Below are 10508 nucleotides of genomic sequence, written 5' to 3' on the forward strand. Positions count from 1 at the left end.
AGAATTTCATTTGAAAACAGTTTTTCATCGATTTATCTAAAAGGGTAACAGAGATGATGATAGCTTGGCAGATCTCAAAATGTTTAGTTTCCAGTGTTTTTTTAAAGGCTAAAACGGCTTCCGGCAACCGCCAACCGACAAACCATTCAACGGCCCGTTCTGGGTTTGTCGGGCTGATTTTATAAATCTAATGTTTGATTGGTGAATTTTAAAATATGCTATCGAAAGTGGCCGTCACTCCGAAGATTCTCTTCAATTTTTTATCGATTCCAGTTATTTGCATGTATCGTAACTCGACTGTTGCTGTTGAGTTCAAATTAGGAATCATAACACTTCTCTGATTAGCCAATAAAACATTTCTCGCCTAACTGAAATATTGAGCGGAAAAAGTAACGCACCAAAGATTGTTGCCCTCAAAGAAAAAAGCGAGATCCAAAAAATCATGATAAGACAAACACCTAAAAAAATGATCATTGCAAAAATGGATTGAAAAGAGGGGACGCAAATAAAGAGTTATTAGTGATAAAAGAGTCCCCCATGCACAATCAGAAAACAGGTTAAACCATGAACGAGTTTTATAATAAACATCTTTCTTACATAAAAAAGCGAGATCTTCCATGAAATGCTTCATTTCTTTCTACATTGGCAAAACTCATATTAGAATTTCATTTCAAAAACAGTTTTTCATCGATTTATCTAAAAGAGTAACAGAGATGATGATAGCTTGGCAGATCTCAAAATGTTTAGTTTCCAGTGTTTTTTCAAAGGCTAAAACAGCTTCCGGCAACCGCCAACCGACAAAACATTCAATGGCCCGTTCTCGGTTTGTCGGGCTGATTTTTTAAATCTAATGTTTGATTGGGGAATTTTAAAATATGCTATCGAAAGTGGCCGTCACTCCGAAGATTCTCTTCAATTTTTTATCGATTCCAGTTATTTGCATGTATCGTAACTCCACTGTCGCTGTTGAGTTCAAATTAGGAATCATAACACTTCTCTGATTAGCCAATAAAACATTTCTCGCCTAACTGAAATATTGAGCGGAAAAAGAAACGCACCAAAGATTGTTGCCCTCAAAGAAAAAAGCGAGATTCAAAAAATCATGATAAGACAAACACCCACATAAATGATCATTGCCAAAATGGAATGGGAAGAGAGGATACAAATAAAGAGTTATTAGTGATAAAAGAGTCCCCCATGCGCAATCAGAAAGCAAGTTAAACCATGAACGAGTTTTATAATAAACATCTTTCTTACATAAAAAAGCGAGATCTTCCATGAATTGCTTCATTTCTTTCTACATTGGCAAAACTCATATTAGAATTTCATTTGAAAACAGTTTTTCATCGATTTATCTAAAAGAGTTACAGAGATGATGATAGCTTGGCAAATCTCAAAATGTTTAGTTTCCAGTGTTTTTTCAAAGGCTAAAACAGCTTCCGGCAACCGCCAACCGACAGAACATTCAACGGCCCGTTCTGGGTTTGTCGGGCTGATCTTTAAATCTAATGTTTGATTGGGGAATTTTAAAATATGCTATCGAAAGTGGCCGTCACTCCTAAGATTCTCTTCAATTTTTTTATCGATTCCAGTTATTTGCATGTATCGTAACTCGACTGTCGCTGTTGAGTTCAAATTAGGAATCATAACACCTCTCTGATTAGCCAATAAAACATTTCTCGCCTAACTGAAATATTGAGCGGAAAAAGTAACGCACCAAAGATTGTTGCCCTCAAAGAAAAAAGCGAGATCCAAAAAATCATGATAAGACAAACACCCACATAAAGGATCATTGCCAAAATGGACTGAAAAAAGGGGACACAAATAAAGAGTTATTTGTGATAAAAGAGTCCCCCATGCAAAATCAGAAAGCAAGTTAAACCATGAACGAGTTTTATAATAAACATCTGTCTTACATAAAAAAGCGAGATCTTCCATGAAATGCTTCATTTTTTTCTACATTGACAAAACGCATATTAGAATTTCATTTGAAACAGTTTTTCATCGATTTATCTAAAAGAGTTACAGAGATGATGATAGCTTGGCAAATCTCAAAATGTTTAGTTTCCAGTGTTTTTTCAAAGGCTAAAACAGCTTCCGGCAACCGCCAACCGACAGAACATTCAACGGCCCGTTCTGGGTTTGTCGGGCTGGTTTTTTAAATCTAATGTTTGATTGGGGAATTTTAAAATACGCTATCGAAAGTGGCCGTCACTCCTAAGATTCTCTTCAATTTTTTATCGATTCCAGTGATTTGCATGTATCGTAACTCGACTGTCGCTGTTGAGTTCAAATTAGGAATCATAACATTTCTCTGATTAGCCAATAAAACATTTCTCGCCTAACTGAAATATTGAGCGGAAAAAGTAACGCACCAAAGATTGTTGCCCTCAAAGAAAAAAGCGAGATCCAAAAAATCATGATAAGACAAACACCCACATAAAGGATCATTGCCAAAATGGACTGAAAAAAGGGGCCACAAATAAAGAGTTATTAGTGATAAAAGAGTCCCCCATGCAAAATCAGAAAGCAAGTTAAACCATGAACGAGTTTTATAATAAACATATGTCTTACATAAAAAAGCGAGATCTTCCATGAAATGCTTCATTTTTTTCTACATTGGCAAAACTCATATTAGAATTTCGTTTGAGAACAGTTTTTCATCGATTTATCTAAAAGGATAACAGAGATGATGATAGCTTGGCAGATCTCAAAATGTTTAGTTTCCAGTGTTGTTTCAAAAGCTAAAACGGCTTTCGGCAACCGCCAACCGACAAACCATTCAACGGCCCGTTCTGGGTTTGTCGGGCTGATTTTTTAAATCTAATGTTCGATTGGGGAATTTTAAAATATCCTATCGAAATTGGCCGTCACTCCGAAGATTCTCTTCATATCTTTATCGATTCCAGTTATTTGCATGTATCGTAACTCGACTGTCGCTATTGAGTTCAAATTAGGAATCATAACACTTCTCTGATTAGCCAGTAAAACATTTCTCGCCTAACTGAAATATTGAGCGGAAAAAGTAACGCACCAAAGATTGTTGCCCTCAAAGAAAAAGGCGAGATCCAAAAAATCATGATATGACAAACACCCAAATAAATGATCATTGCCAAAATGGATTGAAAAGAGGGGACACAAATAAAGAGTTATTAGTGATAAAAGAGTCCCCCATGCACAATCAGAAAGCAAGTTAAACCATGAACGAGTTTTATAATAAACATCTTTCTTACATAAAAAAGCGAGATCTTCCATGAATTGCTTCATTTCTTTCTACATTGGCAAAACTCATATTAGAATTTCATTTGAAAACAGTTTTTCATCGATTTATCTAAAAGAGTAACAGAGATGATGATAGCTTGGCAGATCTCAAAATGTTTAGTTTCCAGTGTTTTTTCAAACGCTAAAACAGCTTCCGGCAACCGCCAACCGACAAACCATTCAACGGCCCGTTTTGGGTTTGTCGGGCTGATTTTTTAAATCTAATGTTTGATTGGGGAATTTTAAAATATGCTATCGAAAGTGGCCGTCACCCCGAAGATTCTCTTCAATTTTTTATCGATTCCAGTTATTTGCATGTATCGTAACTCGACTGTCGCTGTTGAGTTCAAATTAGGAATCATAACACTTCTCTGATTAGCCAATAAAACATTTCTCGCCTAACTGAAATATTGAGCGGAAAAAGTAACGCACCAAAGATTGTTGCCCTCAAAGAAAAAAGCGAGATCCAAAAAATCATGATAAGACAAACACCCACATAAATGATCATTGCCAAAATGGAATGGGAAGAGGGGATACAAAAAAAGAGTTATTAGTGATAAAAGAGTCCCCCAAGCACAATCAGAAAGCAAGTTAAACAAGAAACGAGTTTTATAATAAACATCTTTCTTACATTAAAAAAATATCGAGATCTTCCCTGAAATGCTTCATTTCTTTCTATTGGCAAAATTCATATTAGAATTTCATTTGAAAACAGTTTTTTGTCTGAGAAGCTGAAAGAATTGTCAGATATATAAATACAGAAATTGTTGTGCCAATAAAAATAATTTCTGTGTTTGTTCCCTTCAGCTTTTGATGTTCATAAATGAAGATATTTGAGCTGCCACACCAATCCGCGGGAAACTTTTCTTAAAGTATAGCGAATTGTCGAAAGCTGACTCCAGTAGTTATTGGAACCCAGGGGCTCAATTTGTGTACGTGTTTGCCTCAAATCTCCGAAGCACCTTCAAATTCTATAGCAGTGAAGTCATATGACACGACTCTTAGCCGTGACCAGAATTGTACCTTGTAAAATATAGTTATAAAATGCTTTGTTTTTGTAATAAAATATGTTGTAAAATCTTCCGGCTCTATTCTATTTTGGCCGCGGGGGGGGGGGGGGGTGCAAAAACAGAATAGATCCAATTTTCTAATGCAGTTTTGTTCTTTCCCATTGTTGTTACCCTCTCACACGAAATTATAGCCTCTAAAGCTGGGCTAACCGTATTGTTATATAGCGCGTTAGCATTTGGTTGCAAATGTAAGAAAATGAAAAATGGCGTGTGCGCCTGGCAGTCTAAAAGTTATGCTATGGGGAGTATGCTCTTCTGTAAGGTATACTTCAATCTAGAACACTAGTCAAGCAGGCGACCATGGCGCAGTCGGCAGCGCGTAAGTCTCATAATCTTAAGGTCGTGAGTTCGAGCCTCACTGGTCGCAATAAATTTTGCTTAAACAAGGCTATAGACTAAACGGAATGCGTAGTTCTACCCATAAATGAAGAAAAGAGAATAACAGAAAAGTTATTCGCATTGCGAATAATTATAGTGATTACTGGGCTCTAAACTGATTAATACCCGGACACAATGCCAAGTAAATATATGCGCGGATCTTTTCTGCCCCCACCCCCCAGCAAGGATATTAGTAGGTTTGCATTCCCAAAAATCAATTTTGCTCTTGGATCTTTTCTGTTTGCCCCCCAAAGATTTGCTCTCATAACAAACATAAGAGAAATCAAATTCTGGCCTCTCTTTGATCGGAGAATTCCCAATTCTTGGGCCCTCTACCCAATTGCTGACATGTCTCTCTAAGTCGTGGCCTCTGGAAATTCTCGATTCTTCTAATTTTCTTAGAATCCAAGTTTCTTGAAAATTGATGCCAATACATTTGTGGATCTATTTTACTCGACACGTGCTCCTGAAACCTAATAATCTTTTCACATCAGAGATAAAAAATTAAATTTTGGGTGGTGCATAAATTTTGGCTATATAGGACTAAGGGTGGAGTGGTGAATGCCAGCGGAAATGATACACAGTTCGCAATAACTGTAGTTCTAAGAAAATACAGTTGACCTAGAATTTGGGATCTTTTCTGCTAGCGCCCCCCCCCCCCCCCCCGCTTAGTTAGGCACCCCCCATTTATAAATGTGTAAACATATTGTTAAAGCTAAGTTATCTTATACGTGAACATATATGAGCAATATGCATTTACTAAAAGCTAGCACAGCTATGGTTTGAAAGTATTACGTATTCAACCAAAATTTGTTGCATATAACGTAAGCATCAATAAAAATTTCTATATTACATCATTTTTGGTGTTATCGGCTACAATAAGGGCTTGATTTTTTAAAACTTTTTAAGGCAACTATTCTAAAAGTGCCTTCAATCCACCTAGACACTCTTGTTTCAATGAAATGCAAAAATCACTCTCACAATTCGCGAAAACTTAAATTTTGGGGGGTGCAAATTTAACGGCTATATAAGGCTGGGGGGGGGGGGGGGGGGGGGCGCTAGCAGAAAAGATCCCGAATTTGAAGTTAAGCCCTTTCTCTAGAATTTCATCTGCAAAAAGTTTCTCGGTAATTCTACCAACGAACTTCATTTCTACCGGCACTTATGATGTATTTTAACTAATTGTCTAAGTCTAGTATCATCACTGATTCAGAGATTTTTTTATCATTAAGTCACTTTTCACATTCGACAGTCGGAGTGCAAGGCTAAGTCAAGACTTGACAAGAGCTAACAACAAAAACGTAATATATAATGTATTTTTTGAATTTAAAGCTTACATTGTATTCAAATTGTTTTTTTTGAGAACTGTATTAATTTGAAACCTTTGCTGTTCTTACAATTCGTAAAGAAGTATTATTCGTATATGCGTATGTATATGGTATTGAAAGCCATTCGATTACTGTAAAGTGTTCGAATGTGGGGGGAAGGGCAATAATGGAAAATTTTTTTCTAATGCTCTTTGTTCGGGGAAATGTTGGCCGATAATTACTTTTTGCGTAGAATGACACCTTATTGCAGCGCGTATTATATATAGGTTATAGGATATCGGATACATAAATGATATCATTAATCTGTGTAAAAAATCATTTTTTCAGAACTCAGTTCAGGCTGATGCTGATTTAGTAAAGTTTAGGTGCAGTTTAAAGTTTGACTGACCCATTATTCAGCAATTTCAAATAGGCTCTCTTGAGCATTGAGAAATAATGTGATAAACAAAAGGCCGGAAAAATGCATCAGATTCAGAAAATAATTTGAAAGTGATTTTGAAGTGCATGAATATAGAATAACTAAATTTCGTTAAAAATTAGACGAAAGTGTTCTGTTGGCAACACGGAGTTAAAAAAAAGAAAACAATATAATCAATTACCAAAAATTCAGTTAGATTAGAATTAATAATTCGCGTGCTGCATTTTGAATAATAGAAACGGAAACAAAAATTTGGTGCAATCTTTTTTTGGTCACTCCAAAATAGACAAGCTTTTCTGTAAGCTGCGAGCAGACATCATCCATGCAGACCTGTCACACCAATTGTGGGTTAAGGGTTGTCTTCAGAAAATTCAAGACTATGTGGAAACTGCAAAATTTTTTAATAACGGCGAAATGTTATCCCGTTTTGCAATAAGAAGCCCAAATAAGCTCTTCAAAGGATTGTTATGATCCATTCTCATTTTACGATGGACTGATATATTTTTGGAACACACTAAAATCATTTTATTATGAATTACTATTTTGATATTTGGATTCTTCTATTATTTCTGTGAAAAAAAACTAGATGAGTTTTTCAATACCACTTCTCTTTCCTTTAACGTGCTTCCTGGGATTCGCAATTCACGCCATGATTTAGATTATTGTTGCACTCAAATGTCAACGCCATCCTGTAAACTGTAACAAAAACATAGCGCGTGAAGGTGATATAACTCTTTTAGAAGGTTAAATTTCAATTTGTCATGATTTTGACTAGATAAGGAAGCTGTATGATACATCATCAAGGTTTAAACAACTTCTCATTAGCTAACATTCAGGCAATAGCACTGTTGAATTAGAGCGACAAATCTAGGGATATATTGTTGGCATTTCTTGTGTCTGAGACAATTCTCGGCTCAGATTGTTGACCGAAACACTTCTGAAACCTAGTAATATTAGACCTAGAGAGAACGCAATCGATTTAGTTTCAAGTAGGTGCAAGGAAAATTATTTATTTTTTGCATGCACTTTGCAGATATTTAGACGCATTAAAATTTTATCATAGTAGCGCATTGCTCATTTAAGTGTTAGTGGATGGGTGAGGAATCCGATGGACGTGCGTACGACCGTGTAGTGGGAGCCGTTGTCGGAATTGTATCGGATTTCTTCAATCCAAGAAGTGGGATAATAACGCCAAGGGTTGATTTCTTCAACTATTCAAACTAAACCAACGATCCAGAGGTGCTGCTTGGCAGGCCTCTGCCAAATAAATTTGCGTTTCAGTGCAGGTACACACTCTATGAGCCAACGCGACCAAATTGCATTTGCCTAACACTGCGCGCGAGCGTACCAGTTCCGACGATCAAAGTCGTCAAAACCAGGGTTTGCTACAATTCGAGTTGCTTTGTTACCAAGTATAGATTTCGCTATAAACATATAACAATTTTAATGATTCATGTGCATTTGAGAAACTAATTTATATTTTCAATACAGTTTCTCTTTCCCCTTGCGTGCTTATCTCGATTGGCAATTTAAGCCGTGTTTTTTTTCATTGTTGGTGCTCTCTTATGTCCAAATCATCAAGCAAAATTTATCGGAAACATAGAGCGTGTAAATTTTCTGCCAATTAGCAACTTGCTGGTGAAATCACAATGGTCAATCGATGAAGCACTTATTTTTTGTAAATTTTTTTTGGACCACCAGTGGAATGCATTTGCTATGAAACATTGCGGGGATTTTTAGTTCAATAATTGTCCCATAATTGAGTTTAGAATTTTCTGTGGGCCCGTCCACAGGGCCCGTCGATAGAAACCGATAAGATCCATGGTAAAATGTTTGATATTTTGAACCAATTATTGAAAACGGTTTGACTTGTCAAGAAAAATTCATCAATTTTTTAAGGTAGAATGTTGATTTTTACCTAGCACAAAAAAACTATCTGAAAATGATTTTCAGTCTAAAAACTGCAAATCTGATTTGCGATTAAAATAACTTATGAGTTTTCAATTCACAAACACAATAGAAATGAACAGTAAAAAACAATAAACTGTAAAACTGGCTAGCGCGTGACAAAATTGTGGAAAAAATTGAGCAATTAGAAAAATTAGATAAGGAGACACATTATTGATTCCATTATCTTTACGGATAATGCGAACCTCTTCCTCAATGAACACACAAAATAATGATTATTTGCTAGCTTGAATTATTTTGTTTTCAAAATTACCAAATACCCTAGACCTATAGCTTTTTGAAATTTTACGTCCATATGAGTGTTATATAATTAAAGTGTTTTTAACTATATGTTCAGAATCAATATTAGCATAGTAATATGGTTTAGACAAGCAATGTAGAGCATCCAATAGGCTGGATCCATTACACAGAGTATAAAAAAGGTGATTTTAATGACAATATGTATGCAGTTGCAATTGTGATACAAAATTTCCATTGATTTGCATTAGTGGCGATAAATCCCAGCGGCGGCCCAAATAAGGAATACCATTTTTTGTATTAAAAAAATTGAAGGAGACAGTTTCTGCACAATTGCAGATGAGCTGAATTGCCCCAATCATAACGAAAAAAACTTTTTTAGAAAATGTTCGAAAAATATATTTAATTAAAACCAATCAATTTTATCTTTCTATAACTAGCATATCACAAATTGGCTTTCTATACCTTTTTTGTTAGCCGCTGCTTATATAAATTTGTAATATTTTGCTAAATTTTTAATACCCCATGCTTGGGAATATAAAGCGGCTGCATTTGAAGGAGAGGAAAACGAAAAAAAAACAATAATTTTGTTTTATTTTTTCATCTTTTGTCTCAGTTGAAGAACAGTTTGAACCAAATTAAGCGACAGCTCTACAAAAATCCATTTTTTGCAATAGTGGTCTGTTTTGACCCTTGGAGCGCACAAATTTATCTATATAAAGCATGCAAAGAGCAATCTAACTAATTGTAGTTTTGAATTTGACATTTTTGATCAACAATTGTTCAATTTTTTCGAATGATAATTAGTCAAAAAGTTTGCAACTTTTCCAATAAAAATTGGTCTGACTTCTATATCTCTTACTGCTCTGAGTATTTTCTATTTAGTGTATTTAAATTTTGGTGGTAATAGATTCTCTAGCATAGTTGAATAGATGAAAATCGATTATATGATTGTCCCAATACAAACTAAAAAATCTGGAACTTGGATTTCACTACTCAAGGATAAAGTGCAAGCGCTGGTTTTCTCAACTAGTGCTCATAAACTTGTATAAATTCAACATTTTTTCGTTCGATTTACTAGTAGAGTATCGTTTTAATGGAAGTCTGCACTCTTTTTTTTAAAGAGAATTGAAGTGGACAGTACAGGTTATTTAGCAATAGGTAGGCTTAAGCTGCGCATAGAAATCAATAGCACTCTATTCATATTCCTTGCGTTCGTACCAGGCGCCATTGCTGAATCAGTCCTCATAGAATAAAAGTACATATACAAAGAAAGCATCTACAGTACAACCATCTGGTGAAAAAAGTGTAACCCTCATTAAGCCATTAGGAAATGGACTTAAACAAAGGAGTTGTGAAAAATACCAACTCAGTCTTCTCGTGTTAACATTATTTTCATCTGTGTGTGTATTCAGCCATTTCAAGTACCGTGAAGGACTTATCCTGGCTGAAGTTGACGTCTCTAATGTTGATGTTTTGTTTTCTTGGATAGGAGAGTAACGTATGTGTAATACACAAAACTGTTTCGACAAAAAAATTATACCTAATTCTGCTTCAAAATGAGGGCTGTGAAGTTTAATAGTAAGGCCAGCTAGTAACCAGTTTAATGAATTTTGATAACTTAATGCACTATGATTTAATGACCGGGCTTTGTCAGTTTATCATCATTCTTTTGTGTTTGCTCCATTAATTTTGAACGTATTCACTATATTATGTAATTCAATGAGTGAAAAATGTAACATCCATTCAATTGAAACAGTGAGTGATGTATCTCAGGAGTCAAGCGTGAAAATAGTGACTTACGTAAAACAAAAAAAATGACTAAAATGTCAAGTGAATAAAAAAACA

General features: G+C 35.3%; 1 non-coding gene across 1 annotated transcript; it reads left to right on the forward strand.

Annotated features, from left to right (window-relative positions):
* Positions 1-4625: 4625 nt before the first annotated feature.
* Trnam-cau (transfer RNA methionine (anticodon CAU)) lies at positions 4626-4698 on the forward strand. Its single transcript has one exon. It is a non-coding gene; the product is annotated as a tRNA-Met (tRNA).
* The last annotated feature ends 5810 nt before the right edge of the window (positions 4699-10508 follow it).

The sequence above is a fragment of the Convolutriloba macropyga genome, chromosome 3 (genome assembly GCF_964194025.1).
Source record: "Convolutriloba macropyga chromosome 3, txConMacr16.3, whole genome shotgun sequence".
Lineage (NCBI taxonomy): Eukaryota > Metazoa > Xenacoelomorpha > Acoela > Convolutidae > Convolutriloba > Convolutriloba macropyga.